The sequence below is a fragment of the Lagopus muta genome, chromosome 3 (assembly GCF_023343835.1).
Source record: "Lagopus muta isolate bLagMut1 chromosome 3, bLagMut1 primary, whole genome shotgun sequence".
NCBI classification, from domain to species: domain Eukaryota; kingdom Metazoa; phylum Chordata; class Aves; order Galliformes; family Phasianidae; genus Lagopus; species Lagopus muta.
Window position 1 is genome coordinate 60,515,691 of NC_064435.1, and position 15,420 is coordinate 60,531,110.

The window sequence follows — 15,420 nt, forward strand, 5'->3', positions numbered from 1 at the left end:
TTTCCAATGATGGAACAAGCTTTCTTCTCCAAAAGAACTCCTCCATTATCTCTTAGGATGAAAGAAACATTAATGGAGCAGAAATATACAAGTAGGTATACAAAACTGCTGGGAGATGAGAATTTTATAGCTTTTTAACAATTCCTCTGTCAGGAAAAAAATATATCTACTGAATATAAACAGAATACAAGATCATCCTGTTTCTCCTCAAAGATATTCTCACCTTTTTGTACTTGGATGGACTACTTGTGTTTAAAAATTTTGATGACCAAAATAACTTTATTTTCCTACAAATGTTACAAAATCTCTTCATTATTGCTCTGTCTTGCCTTATTCCATTAATTTTATCTACCAAGTTTCTTTCCACAACTCGTATATATAAGTCTCTGCTTTATTATTTCATTCCTTCAACTTTCTCAGCTTTTTTTTTCTCCCCTCTATTTTAATCGTAGAGTCACAGAACGTTTTGGATAGGTAAATTATACTGCTCAGATATTTGTTACATCATTTTTGAAAATAAACTTGCTCATTTCATAGAATCACAGAATGTCTTGGGTTGGAAGTGTCCTCAAAGCCCAGCCATCCCTATCTTCAGCTCAGCTGCCCAGGGCCCCATCCAACCTGACCTTGAGTGCCTCCAGGAATGGGGCACCACAGCTTCTCCAGGCAGACATGCCAGGGCCTCACTGCCCTCTGTGTTAAGAATTTCCTCCTAATATCTAATCTACACCTACTCTCTTTCAGTTTAAGACAATTTTTCCCATGTCCTATCACTATTGGATCACATTAAAAGTGGGTTTCCTTCCTATTTTTAAGGAACCTTTAAGCATTTCAGCTGAGCTGTCAACAACATTCTTTAAGAAACTTTAATTCCTTTGAGACAAATCTGATGTTTTTCCCTGCTCCTTCTTAGAGTGATACTGTTTCCTGATTCTTCTGTGTTACTCAGGAGTGCATCCACCTCCCCTATCAAATGTAGTTTAAAAAGTTCAGATTAGATGGTCTTTCAAAATTATCCTCTCTAAGTAGTATTTCCTGAAAAGTATCCAAGAGATTAGATTTTTCATTAGATGTTTCAATACGCCAATTTTATCCTTCCAACTATGTGCTTTAGTACACTTACATACTTATTTCAATATTTGAAAAACTGCTTTTTTTTTTAAATAGCACTAAATAAATCTACTTCTATTTAAAACAAGTTGACTGCATGTAAATATACATTTATCATTATGCTAGATTGCTGTTTTGTTTGATGGTTATCTGTTTTCTAATCCATAACCATAAAAGCTTAACTGAGGATTTGAGTTAAGTTAAATAACCTATGTCAGGTAAGGGTGGGTCAGCCACTTTTTATATAGGGTAAAACCCAACACAGCAGACAAATGGTTGCTGTACACTGATTGGCTCCAGTGCCAAGGAGGATTCTCTTGAAGAATTAGATTAGCAATTGCCTTATTTCCAGCTGGGATGGAATTGTTTTCTTTTAGAGTGTCTGGTATGATGCTTATGTTTTGTTCTAGAAGAAAAACAACATTGATAACACCGTGATGTTCACAGTTGTTGATAAGCAGGGTCATATAGAGCCAAGGCCACTCACAGCGAAGGGCATAAGGAACTGGGAGGGAGCAGAAACAGGACTACTAACTTAAACTGGCCAAAGAGATATTCCATACCATATGACATCAAGCGGAAGGGGTTTTGAAGGGGGGACAGAATCCTTCTCTTCTACGCTGCTCAGGGGGCTAGCTGGGCATCAGGCAGGGGGTGGGAACAAATTGCTTGTGCATCACTTATTTTATACACTGATATATAAAAATAAATATAAATACATATAGTCACAACTATCTTCCTCTTTTTTTAAACATATAGTTTTATCTTTAAAAAAAAAAAAAGTAGAGAAGGGATGAGTGTGGGTATGATAACTACATGCAGATGATTTTCCAAAACCAAAACATCATAGCAGACACTCTAAGGAAAACATTTCCATCCAGATGAAACTAAGACAGTGACAATCGTGGAAAAGAAATACATTTTTGTGACAACAATTTCTTTTTCTTTCCAGTTTGGAAAACATAAACTGAGTATCATAATTATGCAGTTCTTTTGCATGCTTCTCAGGCCACAAATCAGACCAAGATGGGTATCTCTGTCTCAGGACCTCAGAGAAAGAGAGAGATATAAGGACAGAAAGCTGATTTATTAATGTTTAGTAAGGCCCTCAAAGGAACAGTATAAATAATTCAGTCATTAAAAAATCACCTTGTAATACAGTAACAAATATTTTCAGGAAGAGTAACCCACCATGATTATTACCTTATATTCACATCACTAACAAGCTGGAAGACTTACAATAATGAATAACACAGTGAATACCTTTGCTTAGAACATGCCTTAAGACAACAGTTCATATAATGGAAGGTACACTGATATTGTACACACAGCATAAGTACAATTAACTGTGGTTCCTCAATGCTCTTAATCAAGAATTTAAGTAAATATTTTTGTTGACTTCTGCTTCATCTGGTAGTAAACCCAACTTCAAAACAATTGATTTTATTAAACTTGAAATTCGTTAGACTTTCAAATCAGTGAGACAGCCAGAAGTCAGTTGACAGCCAGAACTATCTACCTTCAAGTCAATGTAAGTTGTAGAGATCTGAGAGGAGAAAGAAAAAAAAAAGCGTGTTTGAAATCTTTCTGCCAAGATGTCACTAGCTTTATAACCTTTTGTTTAAATAAGTGGTCAGAAATATAAGTGAGAGCTCTAGTATCACAGAGCAACACTTCCATTCACATAAAAAAAACATTGCAAGCAAAGTACTATGGATGTTCTGTGCTTCTTTACCAGCCTCAGAAGAATGAAGTGCTCAAAACAGGTAGTCATGGGAAAACAGAGATAAGACATGAGCAGACTTTGGTCTGTGCAAGATTTGAGTCTCTATAGGCTCCTAAAACAAATAAAAATCTTTCTTGAGTACACTAAGCCAGAAAGAAACTAAGTGAGTCCCAGTAAGAGGACTTGGTTTTCCTCCGATTCATTTGAGAGTAGTACAGTTTAAGAACTCTAGAATCAGAAGAGCACTGATCTGCATGTCTCCTCACTGAACTTAAATCCCGCCCTTCTGATACAAACTGTTCATCAGAAGATCAGCCCTCCCATGATGCTATTTATCCCACTTCTCTCATTCATGTCCCCCACACAGCTGGTAGCTCTTTTTATCACCATGTTTTTGTGGACAGGATACTACAATTATGTCCATCCTCACTAACCCAGCCTATAAACAGCCTATGCAGGTTGGCTACGCTTTATACATTTAAAGCTCTGCCCATTTATTTTATCAAAGATGAAGTCAAACATTATGGCAAAACACCGCTTAACCATCCATAGTGAAGAAAAGATTTTTAAAGATCCGATTTACCAGCCAGAGTTTAATGAAGTGCATGTTGTACACAGAAGTAACAGGATGGGGAAAAAAGAAATCTTAAAGCGAAATAAGTACCCATACAAATGATTTAGAGATATTTTCCAACATCGTTTATAGTTGATTTCAGAAGAAATATAGCCTAGCTTTACCAGAATTTATGAGGATGGATAAATGACCACTGGGTGTTGTACCAGCCTCAAATTACATGTTCTTTTCAGCCTAGCAGCGCCTCACTTGAGCCTGCTTTAAAACAGCCCTTTATACAATGCCTGAAGCATTCTGCACACTACATAGATTCTCAAATAATCCCTGACTGCTTTATCAATTATCATGTCTACCAATCAGATATCGTGAAATCGACCAATTTCAGTAAAGTTGCTTACACATATGCGTATATGAACTACTGTCTATTCTACTGCAGTGTGTTGAGCTACATTCACTTCCTCTTCATTCGTTTGGCTCACTGCTCTGTGTGGGTCGGAAATAACGCAGAGCTTTTCTGAGCTCCCTTATGTACCGTACAGGAACGCAGCAGACAACACGCAGCTTATGACTCCCTCGCTGCAGTAGGGCTGACATGAAGATCTGAAACCGAATCATTCATAGTGGGATTGTTTATGATTGGAAATTCCTATCTGCAATCTGAAATAAGAAAAACTCACTCTCCAGTGAAACTTTTCTAGCACTGCAGAGAGGAATAATTTCTTGCACACAAAAAAAACTTCAGGATATGGACTAAAATCAATACAGCTAAATGCTTTGTCTAAAATTTGTTTTTAACATAAGTCAAAACTGTACCTGGAGGGAGCACTGTGGAGAAGCAATGTGTGGGATGACTGATCCTGCATTTCAGGCTGCTGGTAAGGAGCAGAGCAGCACTGAATGGGTCAGTATGGAACTGGCACAGGGAAAAAGAAATGAGGCAACAAGCCAGCAGGAAGGGATATCTGAGGAGCTGCCTTGAAGAAATGACAGTTCAGCCTACACTCAACTGTAAAAGTCAAAGGCCCTGTTTCCAAGCAAGTTCAGGTAAATAAACACTAGTGGAAGTTGAGATGCTACCCTGGAAGACTTCGGAGCAGCATGCTAGAAGATAGCTGTCACCAGTGCAGTCACTGGAGGAATTCTCTTCTTTAATAAATTGTTGCCTCATCACATAACTAAATTCATTTTTGGACACAGGAGACACATATCAACAGCACAACTAATACTGAGAAAGCAATGGGCAGGGATGAGAAAGAATGATTTGGTGTAAGATTAGGAATCAACCACAGAGAGATTTGAATATTATAGCTACTTTTGTACTTAAGTATACAGGCTAGCAGCTCTGTATTAAGTTATATTTGAATGCTTCCCCCCCCCCCCCCACACACACACCCCCACACACTTGATAGGCATTTATCCTCACCTTGTTCTGATAGGAAATAAATGGTTTTTTGCTGGCAAACTTCTTTGGCATGTTTTTAATCAGTGTATTTATGGCAACAATAAACCAAGTCATCTGCAAACATACCAACCTGAAGGAAGTTAAGACCTGAAGGAATGGCATGGAATTGCTTCAGGGGAAGGCCAGGGTGGGATGAAGGACAGGTTCTGTACCAGAAGGCAGCAGGCACAGCCCCAATAGCCAGAGTTCAAGGAGAGTTTGGACACTGCTGTCAGACAGAGGAAATGAATGTTGGTTGAAGCTGTGTGGAGCCAGGAGTTAGATTCCATGACCCTTGTGAATCCCTTCCATCTAGGGATGTTCTATGATTGTATGATTTTATATTCTCCCTCTACTTTTTCCCAAAGTTAAGTTTCTACTACTTTACCCAGCAGCAGCATCTACTGAAGCAGTTGCAACAATCTGCCAATAAATAAATAAACAAGTAGCATTTTAATTACAGTGTAGATCCCCAAGCTAGAAATCCCAGAGCTGTCCATGCCTCTAAAGACATCCTAATCCTCAGGAGGATCTTTACATCAATCAATCTTACAAGCATTCCTTGAGAACTCTTGTAGGGATAGATATCTCTACGCATATGTTAACACAGCATAGTTTCTTCCAGTGATAATGCAGACTTGTAACTTGGAACATCCAAGCCTTTAATCCACAGAAGTTACAAGAGGAAAGAGGAGCAAAGCAACATTTTCAAGAATGTCAATCATTTATCTGTCTAATTCTCTTCCAAAATTTGAGAAGGTAGGCTCTAAAGTTGCTTAACAACTTATTTTAAAGGATCTAAATCTCTAAATGTGTGCATCAATTAGGGAGCATGCTCAGAACTGATTCTTAAAAATATTGAGAATGATAAGACGGTAAGATAAAAACTGCACCCTGGTTTGTAAAAAGGAGTTGTAGCATTTTTCCAAAGCATCAGCATATGTGTTTCTGTAGCTAGATCTCACAAATGTAATGGAAACACAACTTGTTCAGAAGCAAAAGGTTTTGCTTCATGTGTATGATGATCTATTTGGAAAATACAGTCAAATCCAACTCAGTCCACTGCTGGATATGAAATAAAATTGACAAACAATTAACAAGAGAGATGTGTCTGATAACTTGCTGGAGACAAGCAGTATTTATCTCTAAACTGGAAAAAAATATATACATAATCAGTCTCCCCACTGAAACACTGGAGCCTCAGGATTACAATCCATGAGTTTCCTTTATACAACCCCCTTCATTCTCACTGACCTCTGACAAACAGAAGAAAAAAAAAACCTCTAATCCTCTTATTGTAACCACTGGGGTTTGAGCAGAGATCCAAACGTGTTACTGAATGGTAGAGAGCCATTACTGTCACCTGAAGGGTAGTGAAAACCACATGTTCCAAACAGGTGCTTGTCCTGTATCTCTCACAGGAAACCAATTGTAAGTTCATTAGAAAATCACCATTCTGATTACTACCACTACTGTGAACCCAAAAACCAATCCTGCCCAAATCCCTCAAAAGTCACAAATTCCACTTCATTACAGAATACTTAAATATTAAAATTCATTTTTATAATCAACTGAAATGTTAAAGTTCTAAATACGTTTATTTAAATGCACAGAAATAGCATCCTAGAATTCCCCATCTATTTCAGAATTACATAACTAAAGGACCTCATAAAATGCTCTTATCTGCTAAATCCCCAGTCAGTGTTTATTCACAACATGATACCTATTACACAAATACAGAGATCTGACAGAGAAATCCAATAAGCCTTATTCTATATGTACCTGAAGGAACAGAGTGAGGCTATGTTAGTTTTACCTTTCATTCCAACCCTCCCCTTTCCCTCTCCCCCCCACCATTGTAGCTTGTCCAAAAAGCTTTAATGTTTCACTTCATTGCGTCCACTCATTCCCATTAAGCAAAAAATTTTCTTTACTCTGCTTAATCCAATTATAAAGCAAATTGGAAATTAAAAGGTTAGTCAGGGATTAAGATGGGAGGAGGGAAGAAAAACTGTTCAGCATTTTGTGTTTCCTAAGTTTCCATTTATACCACATTTCTATCTATAAGCATGTATCACATTAGATCTAAGGTAAGAATCACTGTTTTTTTGTTAGTTTGTTTTAATAACAAACACATGCATTGTTGCTGACATCTCCCATATTTCATTTCAAAGGCTACGTCACATTCTTAGGAGGAAGAAGCATCTCGAATGCTTACAGGCACAAAGTCAGTTGCTGGAATTCACAGAGTGATGCTGAACCATTTATTTACACAATCTAGGAACAAGATTTTGCCAACAGCCTGTGCTTCAACCAGGACAGGTTGGAAGTGAGCAAGTCCAGAAAAAATAAACTAGAAGGGCAAAATTATCTCTGAAACAGAGAAGTCACCACTGGAAATGAAAGTCATGCATATTGTACTTCTCCAGAAGATCCATACAGATCCATTCTACCCATAAGCTTATTGCATAGGCTTAAATTGGTCTTCCATAAATTACTATCTGCAAGGTGACCCTAAACATTTTATTTTTCCTTTCCTTCCTACATATAGTTCATTCTGGGCAATATGCTGCAGCTCTGCAAACATTTTCCCATCACATTAGCTAGTATTGTTTCAGAATCAGTGCTAGTTTGTTTTCTAAGTAAATCATTGCATCAGAGCATAATTTAACAGCTAAATTGTCACTCTCAAGAGACAAAGATTTTAAACCCTAGCTTTACTCCTGAGTTACTGGATTATTTCACACAAGTTACTCAACTGCCAGTACATCTACTTCCCCACTTTAAGTCCTGTTATCATCAAGGTTGTGTTCTCTCCTTAAGGGCATAAGATACAAAGATACATAGAAAAAGTGCTATATATATGTAGCTAAAAACTTTGCAGACTGTGCAACTCTCCTCTTGGAGTTTTCACATAAGATTGACAAAGGCAAGTTGGGTGAGGAAAGTTTGGAGCAGTAGCCAGGTTCCCCAGTTTTCAGCTAAGTGCTTCATTTATCTTGTTTTATTCTCCCCAGTCTGGGGAGGAAATTTTACTTTTCCAGAAGGCATGCAAATCTGGAAGGAAGGAAATGGTAGAGAGATCTTCACAAGAGTAGCACTGGTAAAGCAATTTATTTCATAAAACAGCTTGAGTTGGAAGGGACCTTAAAGATCATCCAGTCCCAAACCCTTGCTGTAGGCAGGGTTGCCACCCACTAGATCAGACTGCCCAGAGCCCCATCCCAGCACTATACACTGGTCAACATGAGGACGTAGACTAGCCTGTGTTGAAAAGGACCACGATGATCATTCAGTTTCAACCTCCCTGCTATGTACAGGGTGGCCAGCCACCAGACCAGGCTGCCCAGAGCCACATCCAGCCTGGCCTTGAATGCCTCCAGGGATGGGGCATCCACAGCCTCCTTGGGCAGCCTGCTCCAATGTGTCACCACCTTCTGTGTGAAAAACTTCCTCCTAATAGCTAACCTAAACCTCCCCTGTCTTAGATCAAAACCGTTCCCCCTTGTCCTATCACTATCCACCCATGTAAACAGCCATTCCTCCTCCTTTTTATATGCTCCCTTCAAGTACTGGAAGGCTGCAATGAGGTCTCCCCAGAGCCTTCTCTTTTCCAAGCTAAACAAGCCCAATTCCCTCAACCCCCCCCCCTTTTTTTTTTTAAAGGAGAGGGGCTCCAGCCCTCTGATCATTTTAGTGACCTTCCACTGGACCCATTCCAAGAGCTAATATAGTGCTACCAACTAATTTTTAAGAGGATAACAAAAAGTTGTTAGTGCTGTGAAGGCAAACAAATGTAGATCACAATTTTTTCCCTACATAAAAGGTAAATAGTTGACTGGAAATAACAGGCTTTTTCTCATATTCACTGAAAGCAATCTGAGAACCTCAGGTAACATACAGAGTCATCACCAGTAACACTAACAAAAGCCATAAACACAAAAAATTTCAAGGTTCTTTGTATTTTCTTTCTTTGATCACGTGGTTGCTCAATGGGAATAAAGGTACCATGCAGTAAATGGGAGCTAACGCCTCGTCTTAGTCTATCTTCTAGAAAATAAAATCCAAAATGGTGAGAAATTTGAGACACAAAGGAGAACATTTAAGGTCTGCAAAGGTGTGATGAAAAATATCCTTTTTTTTTTTTACCCCAAACTCCAGCTGCCTGACCAACAGCACTGAGAGACAGAAGTACAGAAATATTAATACAACACTACAGGATCCACAATGGTACCTCAAGCACAGCCCACAAAAGGAAGAAACAATGAGAATGTTAAGGCTGAGTTTATCAGGAACCGACCTGCAAAACTTGACAAATTTTGCTAGTTTGAAAGCTTCTCAGAGATTAGCATCACCAGGAAGCAGAAGAAATAAAAGCCGGCAGAGTTAGAAGAAACATTTTAGCAAGAAGGTGCAACAAAGATTCTTTACATGAAAAAAAAAAAAAAAAAAAAAAAACCTAACATGTAAAAAGAACCTATGCTGAGGTGATGCTGTACGTATTTGCAAGCAATGCTGCAAGTGTGACACAATCCTTTTGTTATTCATTGCATATTGCTTCTCAACAGTAGCCATTATGGTTACCAATCCTCTGCAGCTTCTGACCAGACCAGGGCAAACAGAACTCAATGTTAATTTGAATTGGGACGAACCAGAAGAATTGATGGTGACTCACTGCAAAGAATACAGTGTAGCAAAGCATTAACAAAAGATGGCAGAATTTTATTCTCCTATCTGAGGTTGTATCATTATTAGGATTTGGAATTTCTCCTTCACTTGCACTTCGCTTGAAGGCATGCCATCTTTCTTGTGACTATGCTGTCCCAGTTCTCAGTTATTGTCATTCCACTGCATGGGGCGACAGGGGAATAATTTCAAAGCTGAAACTCAAGGAAAGAAAATCTTGGTTTTAAGGGGAAGAAAAAAAGTTACAGGAGGAGCACTCAGAATAGTTATCCAGGATAACAGCAGATTTCTGCAGAAGCTCCTGAAGAATTCTCAGTTTCATACTGATCCATAGTGCTTTAAATCTGTTAATTAAGAAAATCTCTTCAGTGATACAATGCCAACATTAGGCATAATTTTCTTTACTGGTTTACAGGCAGGTATACATAAAAGATAATGTTTTAGTTATGATTTTGTAATGATTAGTATTATGATATTGTAATGATTTAGCAATGATTTTGTAGATTACAAGTTTATTACTTTTCAACAATTGAATTGTTTGGTCAGTAGTATGAATAATTACTCATACTCATCAGGCATTGATGCTTATTTCAGAACAAGCACCGAACCTGCAATGAACATTGTATTGGCAATGGATAGAGCTTAATATAAATAATCATTGCATCAATGCTGTGGCCTAATATGAGGGTGATAAGAAAACTGTCAGCAGGAAGGGGCAAAAGGACAATCATTGGAGCTTGGGTGTAAGTATGAGCACTAAACATACTTGCTCTGCTGTGGCTGAACCTTAGCAAAGAACTGAGTGAACAAAACAAAAAAGACCCAGGGTTACTGGTGGATGGCAAACTGGACATGAGCCAGCAATGTGCCTTCACAGTCCAGAAAGCTATCTGTATCCTGGGGCACATCAAAAGAAGTATGGCCAGCAGGTCAAGGGAGGTGATCCTACTTCTCTACTGTGCACTGGCGAGAATACTTGAATCTTGAATACTCTGTTCTGATAAGGAGCTCTCAGTAGAGGAGAGGTGTGGACCTGTCAGAGCATGTCCAGAGGAGGACCACAAACGTGATCTACAGAATGGAGCACCTCTACTCATGCTGTCTACCAGGACAGGCTGAGGGAGCTGGGGGTGTTCAGCCTGGAAAAGAAAAGGGTGCAAAGCGACCTGACAGTGGCCTTTCAGTATATAAAGGGGAGCTACAGGAAATAAAGAGACAGAATCCTTAACAAAGACTATGGTGGTAGAACAAGGGAAAACAATTTGAAGCTAAAGGAGGATAGATTTAGGTTAAATATAAGGAAAAAATCTTACATAGTGAGGGCAGTGAGATACTGGAACAGGTTTGCCCAGTGATGTGGTTGATGCCACATCCCTGGAGACTTTCAAGGCAAGACTGGATCAGGCCTTGGGCAGCCTGATTTAGCTGTGGCACCCCCCATTCATTGCAGGGGAATTGGACTAGATGGCCTTCAGTAGTCCCTTTCTACTCTAGGGAAACTACAATTCTACATGAACTAGCACTGCAGCAACCCCTGTTCACAGTCTGGCTTTTTACTAGAAACCTGCTCTCACCAGTGTTTTAATATGGGTTAAGAAATGAAGAGGGAACCACAAAAGCTTGCCTCATTCTTCTGACTGTAATGAAGATGATAATTTTGAACAGCCAAGGGAAATTTTAATGGATCTGCTTGTGCTCACTTGAAACTCACTTTCAAAGTTCTAAACTAATTCTAACACAAAACCACAATAAGAAACATGAAGTGTTAAACTGCAAGGTTACCTGGCGAAGGATGAGGAAACATTTTCCTGCTAACACTTAAACAAGTTAAAAAAAAAAAAAAAGCAGTGCAGACACATAGGTGGTTTCTCCTTATATCACAGAAGATGACCTCATTATACTGCCACATCACTATTTTTGATCCTTTTAAGCTTTTCTTACACTCTTACTAATGAAGCGAAAACATCTGTCACCACAAAAGCTGGTGATAACAACTTCACACACTTACTTGTCAACCACCACCAAAATTCTGAACCTAAAGCAGTACAATTAATACTAAAACAAAGAAATTTAGGCTTAAAATACATATTCACTTACTACTAATTCAAGTTGATCAGTCTGAAAGTGCTGAAAACGGCCTTTTCCAGGACACTTGCTAGGTGTGTCTCCTCCCACCCACAAAGCCCAGCTCCTGTTAGCTGCAGCTGCAAGCACTCAACACTGCTGCAAATCAAACACTTGGGTCTCAAGTCATCAAACCAGAAAATGAGCACCACCTGTGAGAAGCTGCCTTTCTGTGCTGGTGCTGCATTAGCAGAAATGATTTTCCACAGCTGTTTAGCCATGAATAAGGCAAGGCGAGATTACTGTTTGTTTTGTGGAGTCTTTCTTTTGATTCCTAAAGAAAATAGTAAACTATTTACAAACTGAGGTTGAATTCTCTTAATACAGAGCTTGGTATGTGGGAAGGCTCTACCAGACTTCCTTAAGCAGCCTGATCCAGAATGGAATACCTGAGGCAGTGTCCCTGCTGCCCTGGGGCTGGCCGATATTCCAGGCTTTAGCTTGCTCTGCAGGGAGAGCCCACTCACTGCCTGCCCCTCTCCTCGAGGAGGAAACGGTACAGAAAGTTAATTCAAAGCCATGGAAGTCATTTGTGTCTCCTACCTATGACTACATTCCTATTTCACTGCAAGGCAGCACAGGTCAGAGCTGGTGCAGGCCATCTTCTGAGCATGGAGGGGGCCCAAGAGCAGGAGCCCAGCTGGGATCCACTGCCTCCGGCAGGGGCAGTTGCCAGCTCACAGGTAGCTGTCTTTGCTTCAACACCAAAACTGCACTTGGACAGCATCAAAGTTGTGAGTTTCAAAAATGCAAATGCTTCAGGAGTTGCATTCCAGATGCAACAGTGATGAGATACTCATTCCCAGTAAGCTCTTCACAGTCAGTCCTGCACTGACTCTGTCCCTCCAAGGAATATTGGTTGGATAATTAACCTATGATTTTATTCTGGGTGATGTTCTTCATTTCCATGTTTGCCCTCAAGGCACTCACATGCTTTGATTTCTCTTGCATCCCTTTTGCCAATACTCCAGTCTCCCAGTAAGCTGTCCTCATAACCAATCTGTAGAAATAATTCACAGTGCACCCCAAGGACTACAGCTTAGTGTTTATCCTTTCAGAATTATAGTTGGAGAGGTACATGACTTGCACTTCTACCATATATAACCTTGCTGCTACCCAGTGAATTTATGCCTCTGCTATAAATCTCGTCTCTGTCATTAAGTGCTGGCCAGTGCCTCTGGCCACCCACAGCAAGGAATTACAGTAGCAGAATTGGTCTTACTTCTGGCAGTGTGCTAAAAGTAACATTTTCAGAGAAATTCTTTTCATTTTAAGTAGCTACTTGAAGCTTATGAAAGTAAATGATGTTTTTTATCCATCTATTGCCAATCACTTTAATATTCTCTACTTATTCACATATAGATACAACAGAATTCCACAAATAAGATGCACAATACACTCAGATTAATGAACAGCAAAAAATTATTTGTTGGTACTGGACTACTACCCTGCTTTCATGAAGGACTTATTATTTCATGCAATACTTTTACTAGAATACAACCTATTTTCTTCAGTTAAAAGATTTAAAGCTGACCTACTGAGCGCTTTGTAGGGTGCATAATCAAAGAATATTAGGCTGTTATAATCACAAAATAAACAAGAGAGTTATGCAAAGTAGACTGTGATAAAAAAGAATAAATGGAAGGCTTACCTTTATGCTGGGCTCACCCACAAAACACCAGTAGAGGCAATTTCCAGAAGAGAACCTTCCCCACTGGTAGCCAGCTCTTAAATAGGTCTAGGAGCCAGGCTCCACCTTTCCGGCAGCACAGGAGAATTGCCTTCACCTGTGCTCCTCTGGCTGACTCATGGCTCGCCTCAGGTGATTAATCAGAGGTTCAGGTCATGACTCAGTAGTTCCCATACAGTAGGGTTTCATTTTATTTTTTTTTTATTTGTTGGGTTTTGTTGTTGTAGTTGTAGTTGTAGTTGTAGTTGATGTTTCTGGGTGTTTTTTTTTCTTTCTTTTTTTTTTTTTTTTTTTTTTTTAATAAGCTGTTTGGATTGCTTTTTTGTTGCTTTCCCTTAGTGTCTCAGCCCATATTACTAGGTAGCTACTGAACCAGTCATCTGTACATTTAAATCTATTACTTTTTCTCCATTGCTTAAAGAGCAGGTTTGCACCGGCATTACCTTCTGCCCTTCATGTGTCACCTGTGTTTTCAGATGCTAGTTGCATTTTTGGGCAGCTGGAATATCAAAAGTTTCTGGAAACTGGCCATCTCTCCTGAGTACTACTTGATTTGCTATCAGTGGCTTAGTGCTTACAATCACATTTTCAGCTACCTCTGGCTTCAAAGGTTCCTTTGCTGTAAACAAGATAGTCCATGTGTGGTGTGACATGAGCTGTACTGGAATGCTGCCTTTGCCTTCTGCTGGTGTTTTTCTCTAGTGTACTGATTCTTTCTGCAGGCTTTGTTATTCTGATCTGCTCCCACTTACCTATCTCGCTCCATCTGGAGGGAGAAAAAAATGCCAGAACCCAGGGTTTTGGCAGTCCTGATAATTCTTCTGCCTTGTCATTGTGGAAGCTGTGTTTTCAAAGAGGATAAGATATTTTCAAGCTCCTGACAAGAAAACGGAGGCCCATTAAATATAATAATGCTTGACGTGCTCTGTTGTTCATTATACTATCAGGTTACAATCAAGAATTTCCTCAGCCAAATGTTATAGTGTCAGCTGTATTTGCATCTAACTCCCCTGGGGCCTTATTCAACTGAACTAATGTCATCAGCACTGCTGTGACACAAGGGAAAAAGTGCAGAAGGTCCTTCATAGCTATGTGAATAAGCCAAAAAAAAAAAAAAAAAAAAAAAAAATTATTTGCAAACAGTTACTTGAAAGCAGTCAAAAAGGAGGCACCAAACACTGAATTTCATTATATTCATGATGGTAACTTGTTAACGATTGTCAGTTAAAAATAAGTTAATAAGGAATGAAAAATCAGTGAGTTAGTACCTGTGAATTTACCTCTGTTTCTATAAAAGTTATTATGCTGTTGATTCCATCTGATGATCATATGTTTGTAATTTTAATGCTTCCACTTCCCTCAGGCTACGAGTTTAGTTTCATTTCTTCTTGCAAGGACACTGTTGTAATACCTCTGCAGCATTGGTCTCAGAATCATAGAATAGCCTGTGTTGAAAAGGACCACGATGATCATTCAGTTTCAACCCCCCTGCTATGTACAGGGTGGCCAGCCACCAGACCAGGCTGCCCAGAGCCACATCCAGCCTGGCCTTGAATGCCTCCAGGGATGGGGCATCCACAGCCTCCTTGGGCAACCTGTTCCAGTGTGTCACCACCTTCTGTGTGAAAAACTTCCTCCTAATATTTAACCTAAACATCCCCTGTCTCAGTTTAAAACCATTCCCCCTTGTCCTATCACTATCCACCCATGTAAACAGCCGTTCCTCCTCCTTTTTATATTCTCCCTTCAAGTATTGGAAGGCCGCAATGAGGTCTCTCCAGAGCCTTCTCTTTTCTAAGTTAAACAAGCCCAATTCCCTCAACCTCTTCTTATAGGAGAGGGGCTCCAGCCCTCTGATCATTTTAGTGACCCTCCACTGGACCCATTCCAAGAGCTCTCCATCTTTCTTGTACTGGAGGCTCCACACAATACTCCAGATTTTCAAGAGAATCACTTCAATCCTTTGCCTAATGAATACGGGTCTTTTTCAAAGGGCAACCTGCATTACAGCATGAGGTCTTATGCATTTCCATGTGCCACAGACATTTGTCATTGTACAGTCATAGGCA

At 39.5% G+C, this 15,420-nt stretch overlaps 1 protein-coding gene and 1 long non-coding RNA gene across 3 annotated transcripts in view; both read right to left on the bottom strand.

The window, feature by feature from the left end:
- GABBR2 (gamma-aminobutyric acid type B receptor subunit 2) overlaps positions 1 to 15,420 on the bottom strand; it is a 451,814-nt gene that overhangs the window by 390,478 nt on the left and 45,916 nt on the right. The window lies entirely within an intron of this gene.
- LOC125691452 (uncharacterized) lies at positions 803 to 13,355 on the bottom strand. Of its 2 annotated transcripts, none has more exons than XR_007376135.1 (3): positions 13,313 to 13,355; positions 4,943 to 5,080; positions 803 to 2,656 (listed from the first exon to the last, which is right to left on the bottom strand). It is a non-coding gene; the product is annotated as an uncharacterized LOC125691452 (long non-coding RNA). The 2 variants fall into 2 exon arrangements; XR_007376134.1 differs by having other exon boundaries at positions 803 to 4,010.